General features: G+C 42.1%; 1 long non-coding RNA gene across 1 annotated transcript; it reads right to left on the bottom strand.

Annotated features, from left to right (window-relative positions):
* Positions 1-1,883: 1,883 nt before the first annotated feature.
* On the bottom strand, positions 1,884-8,353 carry LOC137322572 (uncharacterized). Its single transcript, XR_010963183.1, has 4 exons — positions 8,314-8,353; positions 8,156-8,205; positions 6,740-7,047; positions 1,884-2,961 (listed from the first exon to the last, which is right to left on the bottom strand). It is a non-coding gene; the product is annotated as an uncharacterized lncRNA (long non-coding RNA).
* Positions 8,354-11,076: the final 2,723 nt, after the last annotated feature.

The following is an 11,076-nucleotide window of genomic DNA, read 5'->3' as shown; positions in this document are numbered from 1 at the left end:
TGCCCCCCACCACCCCCCGCCAAGCCAGAGGACAGACCGACACGAAACCGCAGCCCCAGTCCGAGGAACCACACACCTACCCTGCACAACCCCTCAGACCAACACCTGCCAGTTGGGTGGTGTGTGGAGACCCTCGGAGGACGAAGAGCATGACCAGCACCAGCAGCCTCGCAGTCCACGCCGTCCGCCGCAGGGACGTGGATCCCCCCAACATGGTGTTGTTGCACGCCCACCTGCACAGCAGGAGGGAGGGCTACCGCAGAGAGAGACGCATCGCAGAGGGCACTACCCTCGCCACAGGGTCCACAGACCGAGGCGCAGCTCCTCGGACCTCTCCGAGCAGCAGTGCACTGGGAGGCGCAGATTCGCTCGACATGTAGTCGTGGAGATCTGCAGCCTCTTTCATGCCGAGCTGCTTCTGGCTGGCCCCAGCACCAACTGCTTACCTGTCGCTGGCAAAGTCACCACTGCCCTCCACACCTTCTCCTCCGCATCCTTCCAGGGTGCAGCCGGCTACACCGCCGATGTCTCTCAGTCGTCTGCGCGGACGAGCCCTGCAAATACACCTGCACCTACTCTGCAGTAACACGATGGGTGGCATCAGTGGTGGGTCCTCATAGTGATACCCAGGAGCGGGCATTATTGGACACAACGGACAGGATTCGCGGAGACATGGCAGTGGTGGTGTCAATATAATGTGTGCTGTTTGTTGCTCTGAAATTCAATATGGGTAACACCCATGACAAACCCTCAGACACCCTTGTGCACCCCCTTCATGCTGACGAGACGTTTGCCTTACGCTGCCTACTGCACATATGTGATGCATGCCCTGTGGCTGCAGCACAGGTGGTGGCAGGTTGAGTGAGGCTGGCCGTGAGGGAGATGCACGAGAGGGTGAGTATGGGATGGAGCAATGAGATTGTATGAGGAGTGGGTTGCGTGTTAGTGGCAGGGTGAGTACTGGCGAGGTGAGTAGGTGGAGGTAAGATGAGGATGGGGTGTGAGTGGGTATGAAGGGTGATGTGACAGAATAGTGTTGGCGGTGCCGAAGGAGATGTGGGGTGGGGGCAGTGTTGTGGCAGACGGAGTGTAGGGGAAAGACTTCGTCTTCTCACTGCGGCTGACCTACTGCGGTCATTGCAGCGCCTCCTGCACTGTATGCAGGTGGGCGATATGTTGGTGGCGCAGATGACCCCCTCTGCCACCTCGAGCCAGGCCTTCTTGGTGGCAGAGGCAGGCCGCTTCCTCCCGCCCGCCGGGGGGAAGATCTGTGTCCTCCCCCTCCTCCTCACCCCATCTGATGATACCTGGGGTGAGGCATCATTAAACTGGGAGCAGCCTTCCCCCAGGGCTGCTCCATGCTGCAATTTGTCCCATTGGTTGCAGCATCTGTCAGTGGAGGACTGCCCCTTTAACTAGAGAGCCTCCAGCTGACAGATCGTACTGCGCATGCGCAGCCCGACCGACGCGCAGGCCAGCGCCGTGGACCCCGGAGAAGCAGGTAATTGATTCCTATTAGTGGGTTGCCTGCTACGATCGCGCGGGCAACCCACTAATTTCGCCGAGCGTGTTGACCACGCTCCCGGAGGACCACCCGCTGGGAACCCGCAGGCCTGCTAAATTCGAGCCCCATGTATTTATCTTTTAAATGTTAATTATTAGGTGTTTCTTTTGAGTTACTTCAGAAGATTCTTTTTCCAATTGAATAGCGTCCAGCCTTCATTGGACCTCTTTGTAATAAGTACAACGTGTAAGTTGACTGAATTAATGCAGCAACTAGCAAAGGTGCCTGAGAATGCAAACTTTCTTGCAACAACAAAGAATTGAGTCACGACCCCAAATTTAATTGAAATTAGAATTTATCCTAATACTAGAGCATTCTAGGTAGGTTGAATAACCTTCCTCCCATATTTAGCTGGTGATTGTGTATATACATGAATGACAGAAAAAGAGTTTAAATATTTACACAAATATTTAACAATCTTTTTTTCTGACAGAAGGTTCCGCAGAATCATAGCTGGCACCACCCTTCCGTTTTATCTGGCAATCAAAATAGTCAGAATCCATTTTTAACATCATTATTTTTACCAGCAGAATTGTAGTCAATTCATGGAGTAGCCAATCAATGTGGCCCATAAGCAATTAAGACCCACTTCGCTTAACAATTGTTGGATTGGAAGCTTCTCCCCAACATAGTAGAGCGAGGTTAATTCATTACCCCTGTTGTAAATATTTTTCCATCAACCTCCAAGTTTCCTCCAAGCAATGTAAATATCTGCATTCTTAGTTTCTCAGTTTCCCTAAGTGATACATTTTATAAAAGTAAGAGACATTTTCTGGACAATCACAATGTGACATTTTGTTATGTTCTGATTATTGCTGCCAACTGCCAGTGGGTTTAGTTATGTGGCTTCACAGCACATTACAGGATATTATTCTTCTCTTCCACTAACAGCACATGAGGCAACCCATTTCTTCCACTGCTTTAAATCCAGTACATCATACTTTGGGTTGTTTCCTTAAGAAAGTCCCTTTATACATGGACAGGTCATTTGGCTGACTAGTGAATGATCAGCTTTAATCTGAAAATCACATTTACAGACTCCTCGGATTACAGAAAATTACATATTTAGATAATCAATATCCTGGGAATATTATAATATTACAGGATCTAATGAGTAGATTCACAGACAAAAGAAATTGGTCTAACTACAGGATGTAAGAAACAGAAAACTTTCATTTGATAATTACCTGTACAGTTATTACAATCTCAAGACTTTAAGCAACAAACCTTACTGGTGTGCACTCCCTGGAAGTTGTTCAAAAGAGATGACTTTATGATTACACAGCAGTACATAAATGATATCCAGAACATCATCAGCACGATGGCCCATTATTATATAAATAAGTGATTGATGCATCCCATTACATTCAGGATTTCTTTTCTCTTCAATTTCCCACCTGCAGAAAAGTAAATGTAAATTTATAGAAGCTGTGAGTAATATTTCAGGTGGCAGAGTTGGGGATGTAGCACAAGAGGTGATGACAAGTTGCTCTATATATCTCTATTCAATTATATGGTCTTCACACATAACAGTAGCCATGAACATTCTCACTTCTGAATCAGCAAGTTATAGGTTCGGATCACACTCAATTTGAGCGTTTAATCTAGGCTGACACTTTTCTTAAGTGCTGCATTGTAAGAAGTGTTGTCTTTCAAATGAAAAGTTAAAATACAGTCCATCTGCCTGTTTGGATGGATGTAAAAGATCACATAGTGCTATTTGGAGAAGATTGAGTGCGTTTTCCTGGTGACCTGGCAAACATTTATCCTTCAACCATCACCAAAGACAGATTAACTGGTCAGTTATCTCATTTGCTGCTTGTGGGACTGTGCTGTGTGCGAATTGGCTACTGTGTTTGCCTTTATAACAACAGTGATTTACTAAACAGTTAGCTTCCTATGGCACTGCTCTTCCATCAATTCCAGTTAGCTGTGTCTGGGGCTGTACACCTCATGCATAGCATAATGGTGGGACTGGGCAATTTGCCTTTAGTGCCTCCTTATATCTCTGCTAGCCCTTTCCTGCTCTTGTAGATATTCCTCAACCAAGATGAGTGCTAGGGGAGCACTGAATGCAATCTCCACTCTGTGGCATATATAGAACAATGATGTAGGGAAACAAACACAAATGCACCACTTTGCAGTTCAATCTCTGTACAGAGATGCTAGCCCAGCTGCAATACCTGGGTTACATGGATGGAGGGAGCTCTATGCATATGCAGATTGGAAGCTCTGGCTTAGACTTACAGATCACCTCCAATTATGCTGGCAATAATATCTTTAACTGAGCTAACGCATGCATTGTGTGCTTCAGTGCACAGAAGCTGCACTCACGGCCAACAATATGGAACTCCGTGAAGACCAATCAAGAAACAGGCGCTATGCTGCACTCCCAAATTGACTACCCCATTGCCTTGAATTATTGCTGGTGCAAACTTTTACACTGACAGTAATTCCTAGGTTTCTTTCTCAGATACAACCAAAGCATGCGTCTGTTTTTTCAGTTAACCACAGTGGGCACCAAGGAAAATAATGAAGAGTAAACTTACCTGGAATAGCTGATGCAGTCTTTTGGTGATACCCGACGGAACATGTGTCAAATACAAATTTTGTTTATTCTCATTTTAATGCTTCAAATCTCTTTCCTAGGCTTCTCCAAGGAGGTTTTATCATTGAGCACCGTATCAGTTTAAAATTAGATTGGTTCATGTTGATAGAATTTTCCAAGGGCTTAAGGAAGGAGTTTGAACTAATTGATGTTTTTGGTGGTAAGAAATAAGGTTAGCAAGAGACATGTTTATAGAAAGATTGTCTCGAGAATATTATTCTTTTAATTGTTGAAATGACCTAAATATACCATTCTGAAAGACTGGTGACGTTTCGCTGACTCTTCAATATGCATGTTGTTAAAGTTAACATCTTGTAGCATGCTGCAAAGATCTCAAATCACATCAATGAGCACACTGTAGAAAAAAATTAAGTTTAAATTATTTCCAAATATCATTCCAGAAATGAGATCTACCTTGTTGAGCACATTGGATGATTATTTAGGGAAGAACTTTATTGATGTTAGCAAAAATGTCGATTTGGGACCTGTAGGTTGTTGAATTTATTATTCCAATTCAAGCTGGAGACAGCTAGATGGTTGCACTTTGCAGTAAAGAATGTGCTGCTCATTAACAAGTAATTTTCACAATACTGAGCTCTCGCTGTCATTCATCTGACAGCGTTCAGCCAATCAATCCAGCTTTTTGACACCTAATGTGAAAAATTGATTTATGTAGTCCATCAATTAAAAGAATTGAGTAGGCAAATCAATATTTGGAATTAAAAAAATAAAGAAAGAGAAAGGGAGAGATGAAGAACACAGAAAATCAACATAAGTGTTATCTTAAGTCTTACTTTCCATTTAGTGTAAGAAGATCAAGGGCTTCTTCTTGTCCAAAATCAAAGCCATCAACTCAGGTGCCTCTGCCTTCTATACCCCTGCACTCTCCTTTTAACTCTCAGCCCTTCCTTCTGCTGGCCTTATGATCAAGCATGCAGCATATATGCACTGTAGCTTTTAGAATTGTCAGCCTTGGCTCAGTGGTAGTACCCTTGTCTCTGAGTCAGAAGGTCATTTGTTTAAGCCCCATTCCAGCGAATTGAGCACATGATCTAGGCTGACACGTCAGTGCAGCACTGAGGGTGTGATACACTGTCAGTAGTGCTGTCTTTTGGATAAGATTTTAAACCAAGACCCCAGTTGTCTGCTTAGGTTCATGTAAAGGATCCCTGGCACTATTTGAAAAAGAGCTGGGGAGGTCTCAGTGTCCTAGCAAACATTTAGCCCTCAGGTAACACTAATCAAACAGATTATCTTATTAGTATTTGTGGGAACTTGCTGTGTGCAAATTGATTGCTGCATTTGCCTACATAACAATGCTGACTGCACTTCAAAAGTACTTCATTGACTGTGAAGTGCTTTATGATGTTCTAAGGATGTGAAAGGCACTATATAAATACAAGTTCTTTTTTTCTTTCCCCTAGTCTCCTCACATTTTTGTTAAACTCATTAATGAAACAACCAACTATTCCCTTAATCCGATCCAGTACCAGTTCCAGATGATCTGACCTCCCCTCCTCAGCTCCATGATCACCGACATCATTGGCCTAACTCTATGGCTGGGAAATTCCTCGGAATTGCTCCCGTACCACCACAATTACTTCACTGGAAGTGCAGCGGGAAGCTTCTGCCATACTTCTAGCAAAGTAACACCGCCGGATTAGGAGCAGCTCCGAGGAATTTCCGGGCTTATTTTTCAGCATTGTCTCTATTCACTCCCTTCTATAAACTTAACCTCAAACCTTCTAGTATCTCTAATTACAGCTCTATCTCCAACTTTCCTTTCCTCTCTAAAGTCCTGGAACACATTGCTGCCTCACAATTCTCTTCCTATCTCGTCCACCATTCACTTATAAGTATGAGGTCAGGATGAGCTCTGCCTCTCAGGGCTTCCCTTACACTCTGAGTCATGAAGCAGTCATGCATTAAATTTACTAATTCTGACTGTAGATCACTTGGGTTTACCCAATTTATATTAGGTTGAGTAAACTTACCCTTTAAAATAACTTTCCTATTCTCACAGTCCTTTCATATCTTTGTCGACCAAACTGTCCTCCTTCTTGTGCTGACACAGTGGCCTGTATCATACCCCAGTGCTCGCCTAGATTTTCCACGTTAAAGAAATGTATCCAAAGTAGTTCTTTCAGTTACTTTCCCGTCCCTCTTGATCAATTTCATTTACCTATCAATTTTCCCTGACATATATGCATAAATATATGCCTATGCCAGCTTTTTCTTCCTGTCCTTTCTGAACACTCAACACTCCTGAATATTAAATGAATTTACATTCTCTGGGGTTAGCCGTGTTTTTGCCACAGCAGCCTCCGATTCTATTACCTTATTTCTAATGCTTCTTGTGTTCATATATAAGCAACTTAATGTAGATTTGCCTTCTTTCACATCTCCCACTGTACATCTGTAATATTTTGATAAAGGTAGTTGATCCAGAGGGAGAGGCGAAGTTACTGAAAGAGCTACTTTGTATAATTGTTGGATAATTGTGGGGCCAACAGGAGCATTAAGGCTCCTATGACCCCACAAAAATCATTTTAAAAACTTTTACTTACTGTTTTTTGAGTGGCCTGCAGCAGCCCCTTTAGGAACCATTGGTTAATGCCACTCTACGCCAAGTACCAATGGGCAGAGAGTGTGCGATGCACATTCCACCCTTTGTTATCTAAAAATTGTATCGGTGTCCAATGTACATCATAGGGCCTCGATTTGCATAACTTAATTAGCTGCCCGCCTGAAATGGACCTGGATGGAAATGGTGATGGGCAGATCGGCAGCGGGAATGAAGAGCTGAGTAGTGCACTGCCATTTTTCCTCCACTATTCGTCCATTGCCATCTGAAAACAGGGACGAAAATGAGCTCCTATGAAACAAGTAAAGGCCATTTAGTAATCAAGCCATTGTCTTCGCAGACCAAATGCAATTTTCTCTATTGTGGATTCCAGTTAACTCACTCAGTGTCTTAAGGGAGGCACATATGTGGCTGTAATTATCATTATGACCTTCAATCCTGTTCTTAAATCTATATTTGCTCAACTTGTTTTCTTAAAGGAACTAATCAAGGTAACATTAAATACTTTTCCTTGAAGTCTATTCTATATATTCACTTCCTCTGATTTTTTTTCCTAATTTCTAATTGCAAGACAAAGATTCCATGGCAACTTGAGATGGGTAACAGACTAATGTTCTTTACTTTAATCTTTGTTAAATTTGTAGAGACATTTGTGTTCGCATGGCAAACTAATAGCTCAAACAATGAGGAAGCAGGCAGAATTGTATTGCCAGTTAAAAAACTATTCAGAATATCTGAACAAGGTCAAATATGCAGTTCCTGCTCTATCTCGATGCTGCTTAAGAATGGATGCAACCTAACTTAACTCTCATGGCCAGAAGATTGCCTTGTATTCTGCCCAACATATCGTATTTGCTTACACCGGAATTCAAAATGAAGCTAAGCTGATATAGTAATCTATACTGGTAGGGTCTGCAAAAAGATCTAAAGACAGTCTAGGAATAATGATTCCATTGTATACTAAGAACATTGTAATACAACTTGCATGCAAATGGAATTCATGTAAAATGACTAAGTAAACAAATGCAAAAAAGTGAAAAAAATCCCCAAAGTCTTTGTGTAAGACAAAGTTAATCTCTGCCTTACGGTCTTAGCGATATTTGGTGTCATATGGTGAATTTTTGCTTTAAGAAGTAATATGATACATTGGGGTTCTGGGAACCACAATTACATACATGCTCAGTAAGACTAAAAAGGAATCCACAATGAGATTGGGGGCCATTCTTCAGCAGACTGTTGTTTATGTCAGTCAGGAGAATAAAAGGTCTTGAGGTTATATTGTCTATTGTGTTGTTGATCTCACCAACACAAGGTTGAATCTTGCGAGGGAGACCTGCCTACTTAGACAGGAGCTGGCTGCTGAAGAAGGGGAATGCTCAGAATACTTAATGTTTCTTACCTGAAATTATGCCCAGTCTATAAAACTTCACTGAGTGAAACTCGGAAAGGCTGCAACCAAATGGAAAGGGAAATATGACAAACAACAAAGGAGTTGTGTGTTGTCCAACACAGGAGCCATCACTTCTTATCAAATAAAATGGCCCAGAAATTACTCACCATCCCTGAATGGCGTCCTGTCTCTCTGCTGGCGAATCGATTGTGCAAGTTCGCGATTGCACACATGCGCAGTAAAGCCCCGAAATTGTAAACTTGCCCCCATTGGTTTGCTGGCGGTTTGACAGTTCTGAATTAAAGGGACATGGTACTCTAAAATCATACAAATCATTAAACATTTGTAAACTTACCCATCTGCCCAGCTGGAACGAAGATACTTACGCCACCAAAAGATATGCTGGAAAACATCAGCCCTACACTACTTTTTAAACTGTTAATGACTGCGAAACAACAAAAAATTAAATTTTAAAAATGTGGACTGTCAAATTACTCTTTTAATATTTTTTGATCATTAATTTTTTAAAAATTTCTTTTACTTTTAACTTCTGTAAGTTTCATTAAATTAAATGATTTGCTTGGCTTTTTATAAGATATGTTAATTTTTTATTTAAACTAACATACAAAAGTTTACTTTAAATGAATACTTTGTACTTGCCTGCTTGTGACTTCTCTTCTTGACAGATCTGTGGGTATGGCTTCCATTCTCTATCACTATGAAGGAAGCTGCACTGAAATCACAGCGCTGAACTGAAAAAAAAATTGAAAAGGGAGCAAGTGGACATCGGAGATCACGAGGTAAGTATTTTCTTAGTCTTTGTCTGCAGGATGTGAGGACAGCTGTGCCACGCCAGTCGGAGCAAGTTATGGCCCATTATTTTTGCAGTGAAGCTGCTGAAAGATGGGAAGGATAATACATGGTAGGGAAGCAGATCTCCGTGGTCATCGATACATTTGCAAATGGTGACACAAATGGCCCCTGGATCACCCTTCATGCAGGCAAGCTCAAACAACTCTATTAGAAAAATAGTTGAAGTGAGACTGACTTGACATTGGCCAGGTTAGACTGTAGTCCACCAGAGTACGATGACAAAAGTTAGAACAACTTTAGAAGACAGGTACGCTGGTTCAGAAAATGTACTACCTTTATCTAAATGTCAGAATGCACTGTGTTTTAACACATATGACTTCGAAGAAAGTCGTTTTGGAGTCTTAATTCTTTACATTTAAAACTGGACGAGTATGAACCTGAGGAGTCCAACAGATTGTGAGGTTAATGGAGGTCATGTTTGACAAAAACTCCTGATGTCAAGCATGCATGAGCTCACTTCAGGATGTGTCTGAGTTGAGGGGCAGTCATAATAGTATCCAAAATGTAGGAGAATAGCAGCATTGATAAGATAATTGGAACACAGAAATTTAAGATACAAATGACAAAAGGCCTACTCTTTAGGGAAGAATGCTAAGTGAATGCACAGGTAGAGACCTGGAGTGGGCATTGCAAGATGTAAGTAAAACAAGTCATTGGATGGAAAGTAAAAGTGACAGTCAGAATCACTGATAAATTAAAGATTGAAAGTGAGAGAGATATATTGATCCTGAAATTCTGCCTGTTGAACAGGAAAGAAATTAAATGCTGAAACAACCAGTTCATCATGATCAAATAGGGTGAAGAATAAAGGGAAAAGCAGCACAATAGACCCAGAAGAAGAGATAGTTGCACAGAGAGATTCAGAATAGAAAGTGTAAAGATGGCTAAAGGGAAAAGAAGAAACCAGTGCAGAGAAGAGGGGAAATTTATTGCCAGGTACCAATGTTGAACAGCCAAAAATATTATATGGGAACTGCTGTGGATAGACATTGGTCTTTAATCTCTCAGACCTGATTCAAATCCAGCCCAGATTGATGGGATGAAAGTCTTCTCTTTAGGCATGTTGTAAGGGTTCTATGTGAAATTAGTTTTTTCAGTTTCAATTGAGGCTTACAGCACAAAACTGTTCTTAATTTAGCACTAATTAGCAATCCTACTCAGCAAGGTCACAGGATGGCTGGTATGGGAAATGGAAAAAATGCCACACTGATGCAGTTGTGGTGCTCATCTGAAGTTCAGCTGAGGCATATTGTTGAGGCAGAATGGAGGAAGCCTTGCTCTGCATCTGGCTGTGATATACTCGAAGTAGGAGGGTTTGATACTGAGGCTATGTAGGAGAAATGGCCGAAAAGTGCCTAAATATTAATAGAGCTGCCTTAAAAATGGTGTTTTCAACAATCCTACTGGACTGTCAGTAATATGGCAGATTCAGGCTGCAGATGCATTCTGTGGTCGGTACTTCTCAGGATGTCGATGACTGAAGAGTAAGGCCATGTCAGGCCCAAAATGCTCATACAAATACTGACCTGCTAGGCACCTCCTGGATCCCAGGCACTCAGGTAGCACCTGGAAGAAGCAGGTGGGGGAGCATTTAGAAACATCAAAGAAAAGCACTGAAGTGTAAAAAAAACAATTGTTTGTCCAATTTGGATGTATGAATAATAGGGATGGGCAATAAATGCTGGCCTCGCCAGCGACGCCCACATCCCGTGAACGAATAAAAAAAAAATAAGTAAGTGTTGATTTCCCAAGCAGCTGATACTTCATGTATTGGTACTGGTTGTTATTGAAGATGTGCAGAGGTTGGTAATGGGAGCTATTTATTTGGAGGGGACTGTGCAGGCAATGGTAGCTAATAGTAACTAATGATAGCATGGAATGAGAGGCAGTTTGTAATGTCTATCTATGTTTCAGAGGATTACAGATATTGTTTAGGAGAAGTCGTCCCTAATAAGGTTGTTTCCAATGATTCATGCTGTAGGAAGGGTATTCTCCTCCACAACCTTTTGTCGGCCTACCAGATGGGGATCTTCTCCTTTTCCCTGTTTGATCACATT

The sequence above is a fragment of the Heptranchias perlo genome, chromosome 6 (assembly GCF_035084215.1).
Source record: "Heptranchias perlo isolate sHepPer1 chromosome 6, sHepPer1.hap1, whole genome shotgun sequence".
Taxonomy (NCBI): domain Eukaryota; kingdom Metazoa; phylum Chordata; class Chondrichthyes; order Hexanchiformes; family Hexanchidae; genus Heptranchias; species Heptranchias perlo.
The sequence above is the reverse complement of the archived record's forward strand: the minus strand, read 5'-3'. Positions and strand labels throughout refer to the sequence as shown.